We start from the raw sequence: 9,717 nt of genomic DNA on the forward strand, positions 1-9,717 counted from the left end.
ACTCACCCCATCAACACAGGGAAGACAAAGGCGGGCGGGTCGTGGGGTTCCTATGGAGTCAGGGGCAGGCTTGTTGACCGGCGGCGCTGGAGTAGTATAATTATCTTGGTTGCGTCCCGATCGGTGGGGACGGCATTTGGCGCGCCGAATAAAGTTACTGGTGTAGCCATTTTTCCTCGGGTTTATGATTCCGGTATTTTTTTTTGTTTTGTTTTTTGGTCGTCTTTTGGTAAGTAGATAGATCTTGGTTACGGAAGAGCGCCAGAAGGTAGTTATGGGAATTTGTGTGGTTAGAATGGAACTTTAGGGAGCATATGCAAATTGTAGGCTTTCTGTGCAGTATAAAGCTGAGTAGATAATCTTGTTTGTTTCACCAAAACGTCTAGGAATGGTAAGGTGTTGACCCTCTCTGTTTCTATGATGAACTGAATTCCTGGCTTGGTCCAATTGAGTTGCGACAAGATGGTACCAACCGCTGTTTTTTGGAGGATACAAAAAAAATTGCCTCCAGTCGACGCTGTGAAGGTCGTTGGAAATCAGCGCCATGAACGACCCCCCCCCCCCCCCAATTCCACATGTGACGTCACCCGAATTCACGCACGTCGCTCTAGAAAGTGTTAAAACAGAGATACGGCTTCTTTGTTTTGTTTTCCCGCCCTGTAAACCAATCCTTAAAGTATGTTTTCTGAACGACCACTTCGAATCGGGTTACCACGAGCAGCTGTGGAACTAGTTAATCAAGCCGTGCGAAGTAAGCGTGCAATGGACGCGAAGCCACGCCAAAACGGACCCAACACCGTCGCTAAAGCAGACGACAAGCCGACGGAAGGGTCCCGCCATAGAGTTAATACTACTGACTCTAGAGGAAAAGCTGACCGGCCAGCCCATGCATTGAAACCGTGCTACACCCGGGCGCTGACATGATGCCACCCTCACAGCGTTGCCCGCTGTTTTTTTGCCTACTAGAGTTGGCGGCAGTTGTGGGTATTCACCTAGCAACCAACGCATTCCATCATGGCAGCCACTATTGCTGTGAGTGCGCCGTGACAACTTTGCTGTGTAGAAACGTTGTGTGAAGTTTTTCCTGTGGTAGGTAGCAAACTTTTGTGCCATGCTGCCGCGTTAGACGCAGTTTTGCATTCTCCGCAACTGAGAAGGGTAGCGCGTAGATTAGCGGGTACTTCGTACGCTCGGAGAGGTAGCTTTTGCGGGTGCGTCAGGAGAGTTCGGTCGTCGCTTTGGAGTTGAGCGGACGTGTTTTTTCGTGCTCCTGTGCTTCGGAGAGGCTTCATTACGGCGGCCCGTTGCAAGCGCGGGCCGTTGGATGTCGCCCGGCTTTCGCTCTGCTGGTGTGGGCGGTCGAGTGCCAGCTCCCGCCACCCCAGTACCCCGTCTGTCGGCCGCACTCCTATCCAGCGAACTCCAAAGCGGTCAGTACCGCCGCAGACTTCGCTCTTCGTCGCACCAAGCTCGGCTCCGCGCTTCAGCGTTCCCTTCAAGGCTTCTCGTCTCCCGGACGCAGCATTACGCCAGCCAACAGTGTTCGTGGTGTGTTGTGTGCGACGGAATCGACCACAGTGGAACTACTCTTCTGTACTCTTTCCTCGCCTTTCTAATCTTTACTTTTCTCTCTCCTATCATATTTCCCCTACTATTCCCGCTTCTGGACTGTGTTAAATGCAGGTGAGCTCCCATGCGAGCTTAATTATATCCCCAGTCCATTTATGTTCCTTCTTCCTAATCACTTCTCCCTGATTGCTTTTTCCCCTGAATTTTTTCCTGGTGGCTTCCCCCATATTCGCGCATGCGCTGTTTCTGTATATATCCGTTTGTGTGTGGTAAAAGAGTTCAGTTGATATGCAGCGCTAGTTCTGTGTAGTCTTTTCTTTGTTGTCCCGTCTGTACAGCGCTATGTTAACATGTTTCACACGCCTCCGCCCCCCCCTGTATGCGTCAGCTGATTGTTTTCGCAATCTATTGAGGTGCTCTTTACAACTACTTGCTTTTCTAGTGAATCGGAGTTCGAACTGGACAACGCTTCCAAGAAATGCGTCTAAATGGAAATCGTATTTGTGACTGCACTTTATGCTAAACAAACACGCTTTCCGTGCCTGTGCCTGTCTATGTGGCCCCTGCAGCACGAGTGTCAACTTTTTTCTCCAGTTCAAATGCTTTTAGGTAGTGACCCCTGCATTAGCTTAGATTCAATAGCCGTGAAGTACCCAAGCCTAATATTACTATGTTATGTGCATCATGAAACTCACTCAAGAGATTTTTCCTTTTTCTAGGTACGCTTAGAAGATTTGGCATAGATTGTATGCTTGGGGACGTCACACAAGATACATGATTAATGTTGTCAGGTTACATTAGGTCGCAATTAATCTATTTAATAGCAGCTTAAACAAAATCTCAACAAAAGCAAACCAGAGACTAGAAGTATCATGTAGAACGCGCATTTCCATTCTAGGTTTGTGGAACTATAGCTTTCAGTACTTCCAACCACAAAGAAAGTAGTGCAAGTGTTCATTAGTCGCTGCAGGGCTATTTACCTCTTAAAATTTCATGCCCCTTCTCCCAGAATAAAGAAAGAGAAAAATTGTGTGAGGAACTATTTCCAGCAAAGCTATGGAAGGCTTAAAGCCAATAACCAGACAGGGCTAAAAGCCAAAAAATCTTTTTGAAGAAAAAAACAATTTCATTATAAAAAAACTTAAGCAGTGGAGAAGAGGAGAACGAAATAAACAAATACAAGCAGAGGCAGCCTAAAAGAGCAAGAAATGAACAAAGCAAATGCAATTCTACGAGGCAGTTAGTCACGAAAGCTTGCCACGAAGGAGCAGACACTTCTGGAGAAATTTTAAAAAATTAGAAATTATGTACACTATTTACATCATGTACACAGAAAATCAGACATATTTTAGTGGTTTTAGACACGATGGAGCTGAAGTATCCAAATCAGTTCTTACCTTGAAGAAGCAGATTGAAGTGAATAAGAGAGAAAAACAGTCACAGGTGCTGTAGGATTGTTACCAGCACGCAGCATCTTTCGTTTGTCCATTTTGTCATTTTGCCTGCTTGTTTTATGCCTATCTTTTTTTCGCCGATGGTGCTGTCTTTGTACTAGCCATTTCCACGCCATGTTTTTTTCCTCCCAAATTTTTTATCCTTTATTTTATGCCAGTCCTTTTTTTTCTTTTCAAGTTTCCTGTTCCCTTTTCCACATGTAGCACAGCCAGCTCGACAGTTCTTCTTTCCTTGGTTAACCTCCCTAGCTTCCTTCTACATTATTACTAAACAGCGCAACAAAAACATGGACTATAGCTGAGGCACACAGTACAGAGGAGGTACATAGTCCGTGTTTTTGTTGCGCTGTTTAGTAATGATGGATAACCAACTCTCGCCCAATACTGCAGTTTGCTTTCCTTCTACAGTTTCTTCCTTTGTTTGAAGTCGCACATTAGGCCATCTTAGCCTTGCTCTTACCATCACAAACTTCCCTAGAGGTCTGGTGGTATTACTGGTGGTGAAATAAAATTTGTTGGATGAGACTTGCTCGTACATATGACCCTCTTGCTTTTTCTGTGTTTATTTTTGCTTGTTCTGGCAGCCAAAGAGTAATGTACGTATGAAAAGTAACTTGTGCGCAAGATTTTATGGGGCTCAGCTTGCACGAATAACTTCTCACGCCTCAAACAAAACCGGTGGAAGGATGAGAAGGTAAGGCTGGCAATGTCAAATTTCTTTTTTTCGTTGCCGGAATGGCGACACAGAATATGTTCTATGGTGTGAAGCACATGATACACGGGCTGATGGCATTGTGATGGCCCATTATTTTTGATGAAAATAAGAGTGCTGATTACCACAATCTGAATGAGCATTAGCCAGAACTTTCATTATCAGCTACAGCATTACTGGAACCCAGCTTCGGTAATGCAACTTCGTGATCATCCTTGTTGCTGTGAGCACGCTGAAATGGAAGCGTGGAAATTCCACAAAGTCTGGTGTGACACCTTTACGGCCATCGGTTTGATGTTGGCATAAATGACAAGGCTGTGCTACACATATCGAATACTTCCCTTCTATTGCGTATCGCATTCGCATATCGCATTCCTTCCCTTTATCTACAGCTGAAGAACGTCTCCAGGTGGCCCTGGCTGAACCGATACGTGCAGATGTAACTGTCGCATATAATAAAATTGAGAATTCAGTTTATTGTCGGCTTTCTTAATGACTGCCATATGCAATACACTTTAAGTGTCTGAATACTCTATATTAGCGATTGATATTCTCATGCTAGGCAGTCTGATTCACCTGCTATAGTTATGTTTGGCAGCTGTTTCAAAATTAACCTCTATTATTGAACTAACGAGGGGCAATAACAATTGATAGGTACACTCAAATTAATTTACATTTCAAGGGATACGTATATCCTTTGTCGACTTCGCCTTGCACAAAATACATGACGGTCCCATCGCGACCCAAGAAAGTGCATATGTGTGTTACCTCAACATTTCCTAGGCGGTTTCTGTTGACAGAAAGATTTCCGGCCGAACCCGCAAGCATTTCAGGTAAAACCACCTGCAGTCGGGGTGGTCCTGATAATTGGGCGTGAACAGAAGTGGCCGTTTCCGTTCATTGGCGAAGACACCCAGGGAAGGACAGAATAATTTTTCTTAACCCCCCACCACACGGGTGCCCATCTCACATGAATGAAGTTTACTCCACCTCGTCCTCCTCTGTGCAGGTATATACATGGGCCATATGAGAGTAGAGGTGCAAGTAGACGTAATAAAATAACGTCGCTGATCCACCGAGTTTAGGAAATGTGTCATGCAAAGCATCAAATACATTCTCGAAAATTTCAGATTGCGTGTTTCAGCGATCGAGGGAGCATGCACCAATCGCACACCCCCATACAGGAGATTGCTGCACCTACATTCGGGATTACCTTTCGGCTTCGCCTTGCCCTCCTCTAGAAAACAACCTTATTGTGCAAATAAAGTTACCATTATTATTATTATTAGTTGGCGGTTGTTTTATCTCTCACTGAAGTAAAACACCGTTCAGTGAAAATATAACAGCACTCGTAAACAAGAGCCTAGTTATACGCTAGGCATGGTAAAATGCTTCGTACATTTGTTTGTTTTTTATTTACGAATCATATACGGTCAAAACGAGCCGATCTGCCCACCAATGTCTCGCGTAACATGATATGACCGGCTGCCGGCGAGTTAAAATCGGCAGCAGCCACTACGTATACATGTAGAGAAGGTGTCCTTGAAGATAGGCGGCGGCGGCGGCTTTATTCCGTATCGTCGGCAGTCTTCGCAAGATTGCCTTCGCAAGCAACGAAGTGACACAGCAGACACTAAGGCGTGTTAGAGTGAACCTTTGTAAATTACCCCCACATGACTGACGCTCCTCGCAATATACCGAAACTAAATTTGGTGCCTCCGCCCGACGTCCTCTTTTTGCTTAATATTTCATTTATTTTAGTTGGTCAAGCATGAATGCTTCAAGAAAACTAATAAAAAGCATATAACCTCGTAAAAAACTCAGTTATTGCCATAAAAGTTGCCTAATTTTAGCTTAAGGCCCTAAAATTGTGCCTCATTTTCAAGAAAAATCGTTAGCCATATCTTCAACTACTGATCTGGCAACTACAGCGTGGCATCATGGCGGCATCCGTGTTTAGACACATTTTTGAGCCAGATTTACCCGCCTGGGTCCCGCAGACGCAGCCGCAGGGAGGAGCACGGGGAACGCTCGGTAATAGCGTCCTATCGCCAAGTCATGTACACGGTGCTACGTGAGTGAAAAGCGCCCTCCGCCTCCCCAGCCGCGTTGGGAGTTTCTTCTCCCATACGCCACGAAAGAACCGTTGGCTGGTAGACGTAGAAAGCTTCGTTTAAAAAGCAGCCGATGATTACTGGTACTCCCTAATGCTTAATTTGTGCGCCGCGTGAGTTGCAGTCTTCTCGTTCACGGCGCTTAGCTGATGTGCCTCTGGAAGTAATGGCGTGATCAGTGAACGCTTGACGGCGCGGGCTACTCTGCTGTTATCTTGCAGCGCGTCGCCGCCGCCGGCCAGGTTGTTGCAAATCGTGTTTGAACCTGTGGCGCAACTCACACGTGGTTCGCATAAGCCACGAGCAGGGGAGGAGGTTCTGGTGAAAATGTAAGGGAAGAGGCTGTCCCTCGGCAGCGACGCATGCACAAAGAACAATAATAAGCCGACATTGGAGCAAATGGCTTGTCGCTTAACTCAGTACCAATTCGGAGTTTTCAAAACTCCTTCCAATGGAAATTTCGCCTTACTCCCATTATTCCCGCAGTTTTTTCAGTAGCATAAGGGAGTTTCATTTTACTGCCACTACAATGGGAGTTCTCAGCGGGATCATTGGGAGTATGCTATTTCCTCCAAATGAGAGTTTTCTGGGGGCGCGTTGGGAGCAGTGTTGACCTGCATTCGAGGTATATTTTCTTTTTTTGGGCGTTTGATATAAGCGCTGCAGGAGGACTTTATTACTGTATTTGAGAGTACTTAATGAGTGCATAGCCGCGTTTTCATTTTTCGTTTCGGGTTACGTAATGTCTAGTCTCCTTCCGCTTCAAAGGTTAAATGGCAAAACATGACAACTTTGTTCTCTGCCCACAGTCAATTTACTGCATAGCAATTACATAAATACGTGTGAACACATCAATAACACAATAACAACACTGCATCAAGAAAACATTTACATCGAGAATAAAAGGTATCTTCGTAAGAACTTTACCTAATACAACAATCTTCAACGAAAAAAATGTAAGCCATTTGCACACAATGAGGTCAGCATGTCGTCGATGCGCTGTTTGCTTGCAATTGCCTCCCAAACGCTGACGATGCCGCGCCTCCTGGCACGTTCCCCAGGAAGACACAATAGCACATGCATTCCAGGGATAACAAAATGCTTTAAATCTACGGCAACAAATACAGAAGCATGCTTGGCATCCAACCTGAACGAACAAAAAAAAAAAAGAAACGGAATTGTAATGACGCCGCACTTGTCACTCTTGTGTTCAACTTTCCGTAATGTCTAAATGTTCATTTAAAGCTACGCAAAATTTCACTTGCGACCGAGACACCTGCGCTCACTAATTGGTCAAAACGAAGTGCTGTAAGAAAGGGAGTGCGACCCTTGTGACGACCAACTTCTGAAAATGCTTCCTTTCCCTTTTTTCCTCGCGTGTAGTGTTCAGGGAACGAGCTTCAGGTTTTACCACCCGCATTTCCCCTCTGTCCCCTCAGCGAAATTTAAGGAAAAATTTCGGGTGGTGTGACGCCTGCCCCCCCCCCCCCCCCCCCGCCTAAAAAAAATAAAAATGAGCACTCGTTATTTGACTCTACCGAATGAACCCTCGAAGCAATGAATCGCCGGCTGCACGCGGCAGTTACCGTCCTGGTAGCAGGGGGCGGGAACCGCATGTACTTCTCAAGAAAAGCGGCCCTGCGATGTTTGACCGCCCAACTTAACCGTCGCCTGCCTATAAGCCACAGACACAGCCTAAAAAAAACACATAACAGCCATTCACACTGCGCACACTTTTCATAATGGTAGCGAGTGTGAATGAGTAATTGTTCACCTCCAGACTAGTGCAAACAAGTATTGCTTTCACACCGTTCGGCCTCCGCAATGACGTTTCGGGCATGGCGCCCTGTCTCATGCGCAACACTCACCTCCAGTGGCGGAGAATCGCCCGTGCAGTGACGCGGGAAACACACTGTGTATATTTGACACTACAAGGGGCACAAGTCTCCCAAATGTTGGTTACAATGAAAAAACGCGCAAATGCTACCTTCAACCACCTCGCAGAGGCACAACCGCGTTGTTTTTAACGAGCCACTCTCCGTTAGCGATCACTGAATTTAGGCCTCAAGTCGGCTCGCTGGCGTACTCCGTCGGCTCGAAGGTCGGTGACTCGGAGGCGACGTTGCAGTGCGTCGCACGGTAGTCTAGGCTCGTTCCACAATGTTCGCAACGAGCTTCGGTTGTAGGGAAGCACTTCAAATCTATTCGTGCGGCCGGAAGTTCACACCGACAAGAAATTTTCGGGGACGCTAGAGCTCACACGACACACGACGCGAACTGGCAGCCATTTTGTAAGGAGGCGTAGAGGAGCAAGGGGTGAAGGAGTTGCGGGAGGAGAAGAAGGAGGTGTGGGAGGTTTTAATACTCCCATTAGGACAAGCAGTATTCACAGCTATATACTGCGTTTTGTGGTGGCGGGTGGTACAATCGTGATAAATGCGCTTATTTACGACGGCTCGTAGCCCCCGGTGTAAACTGATAGTTTTTGCACCATCATACTACCACACGTGCTAGCAGGGCGTCTGGCGTGAGGAGTTTAAAAGACGTATTTCAGCCAAAAAACTCCCACTCAGGCTAATTTATGTTTGTGTGGACGGAAGTGTGAGGGCGAAGCAGGGAGAGAGATGAGGCCGTCGCAGCGCGTCCGCGCTCCCCTCATACTCTCGCCAGCGCCCGTCTTCCGTTTTCTTTCTGCTTTCAGTGTTTTCGTTCGCTCGCTACGTTACGCGGCCATTGCCGTTTCCGGCGCCAAGACACCGTAGCGGGCGCCAAAGCGGTGCGCACTAAAACAGTCGTCAACGTAGCGGAGGAACATCTTGGGTTGCTCGGATATATTTTTCCAAGCGGTTCTTTCAGCCTCCTGAATAACAAGGTTAACTTTAGTTACAGAAATAGGATCCAAGGTTGATTAACGTATTTTTGTTCGCAGCAGACGTATGTGCTCAGGGGCAGAACTGCCAAAATTTTACCGTCGCTGAGGCGGGCGCAGTGTTCAGGTTGTGGTCGGTCTCGAGGGCACCTGCCGTTGTTGCGACGGCCAGGAAACGCTTGTGAAAACAAGGCGACGTAGGAGATGGGTATGTCGTGTGGTCGATTGGAATTTGGGAAATAAGTCCGCTGAAGTCGCCAACGTTTGTGGCGTGTGTAGAGGTTTTCCTGACGATAAGGATTAGCATCTTGTGAAAGACTTGGATGGCGCTTGAAATGGTCAAGTCTGAAGTTCACAAACGTACTACCTTTAAAAACTCTTCAACTCTTCAACGTGATCTCCTGCTGCTTTAGGCGGTTCGGGATTTCAAATTTCAATTTTTAGTTCTTTTTCGGCTTTGTTTTAAAATACAAAAGAATGAACTCTCAAGTAGCCCCTATAGAAGTTAGACGTTCCAATTAATGAAAAGGAGTACGCTTTCCAGCACAATCCTTCTGAAAAATCAACACACAGCGCCTAAAAAGCCTTAGAAGACACCGCATTTACAATTTTGTTCTCAAAAAAGTGCCACAATCGAGCTTAACTTAAAAAATAAAACCACCCAAACTTCGCTGTGAGACGCCTCTTCGAAGACGCTCACATTTAAAGAAGGAGCGACATTTCTTATGAAACATGAACAAAACTGAAGCAATACTTGAAAAACAAAACAAGCACTGAAAGGGGCTTTAAACTCTGACACAGCCGTACATGGTTACCCAAAAGTACCTTTCACAAATGATCACAGTTTATTTGACGAAGCGTTGTTCTGGAGGGAGTGTTATAGCTAAGAGAGGTCACGCTCCAAGAAACACGATTCAAGGCTAAGCTGGAAATTTCCCCGTTGAATAAGCCTACAAAATAGATGCGGCTCGTTGATCGCAAGCACGTAGCTAATGACGG

The sequence above is a fragment of the Haemaphysalis longicornis genome, unplaced genomic scaffold, assembly GCF_048455015.1.
Source record: "Haemaphysalis longicornis isolate Haplotype H1 unplaced genomic scaffold, Haemaphysalis longicornis Haplotype H1 scaffold_1, whole genome shotgun sequence".
Classification (NCBI taxonomy): Eukaryota; Metazoa; Arthropoda; class Arachnida; order Ixodida; family Ixodidae; genus Haemaphysalis; species Haemaphysalis longicornis.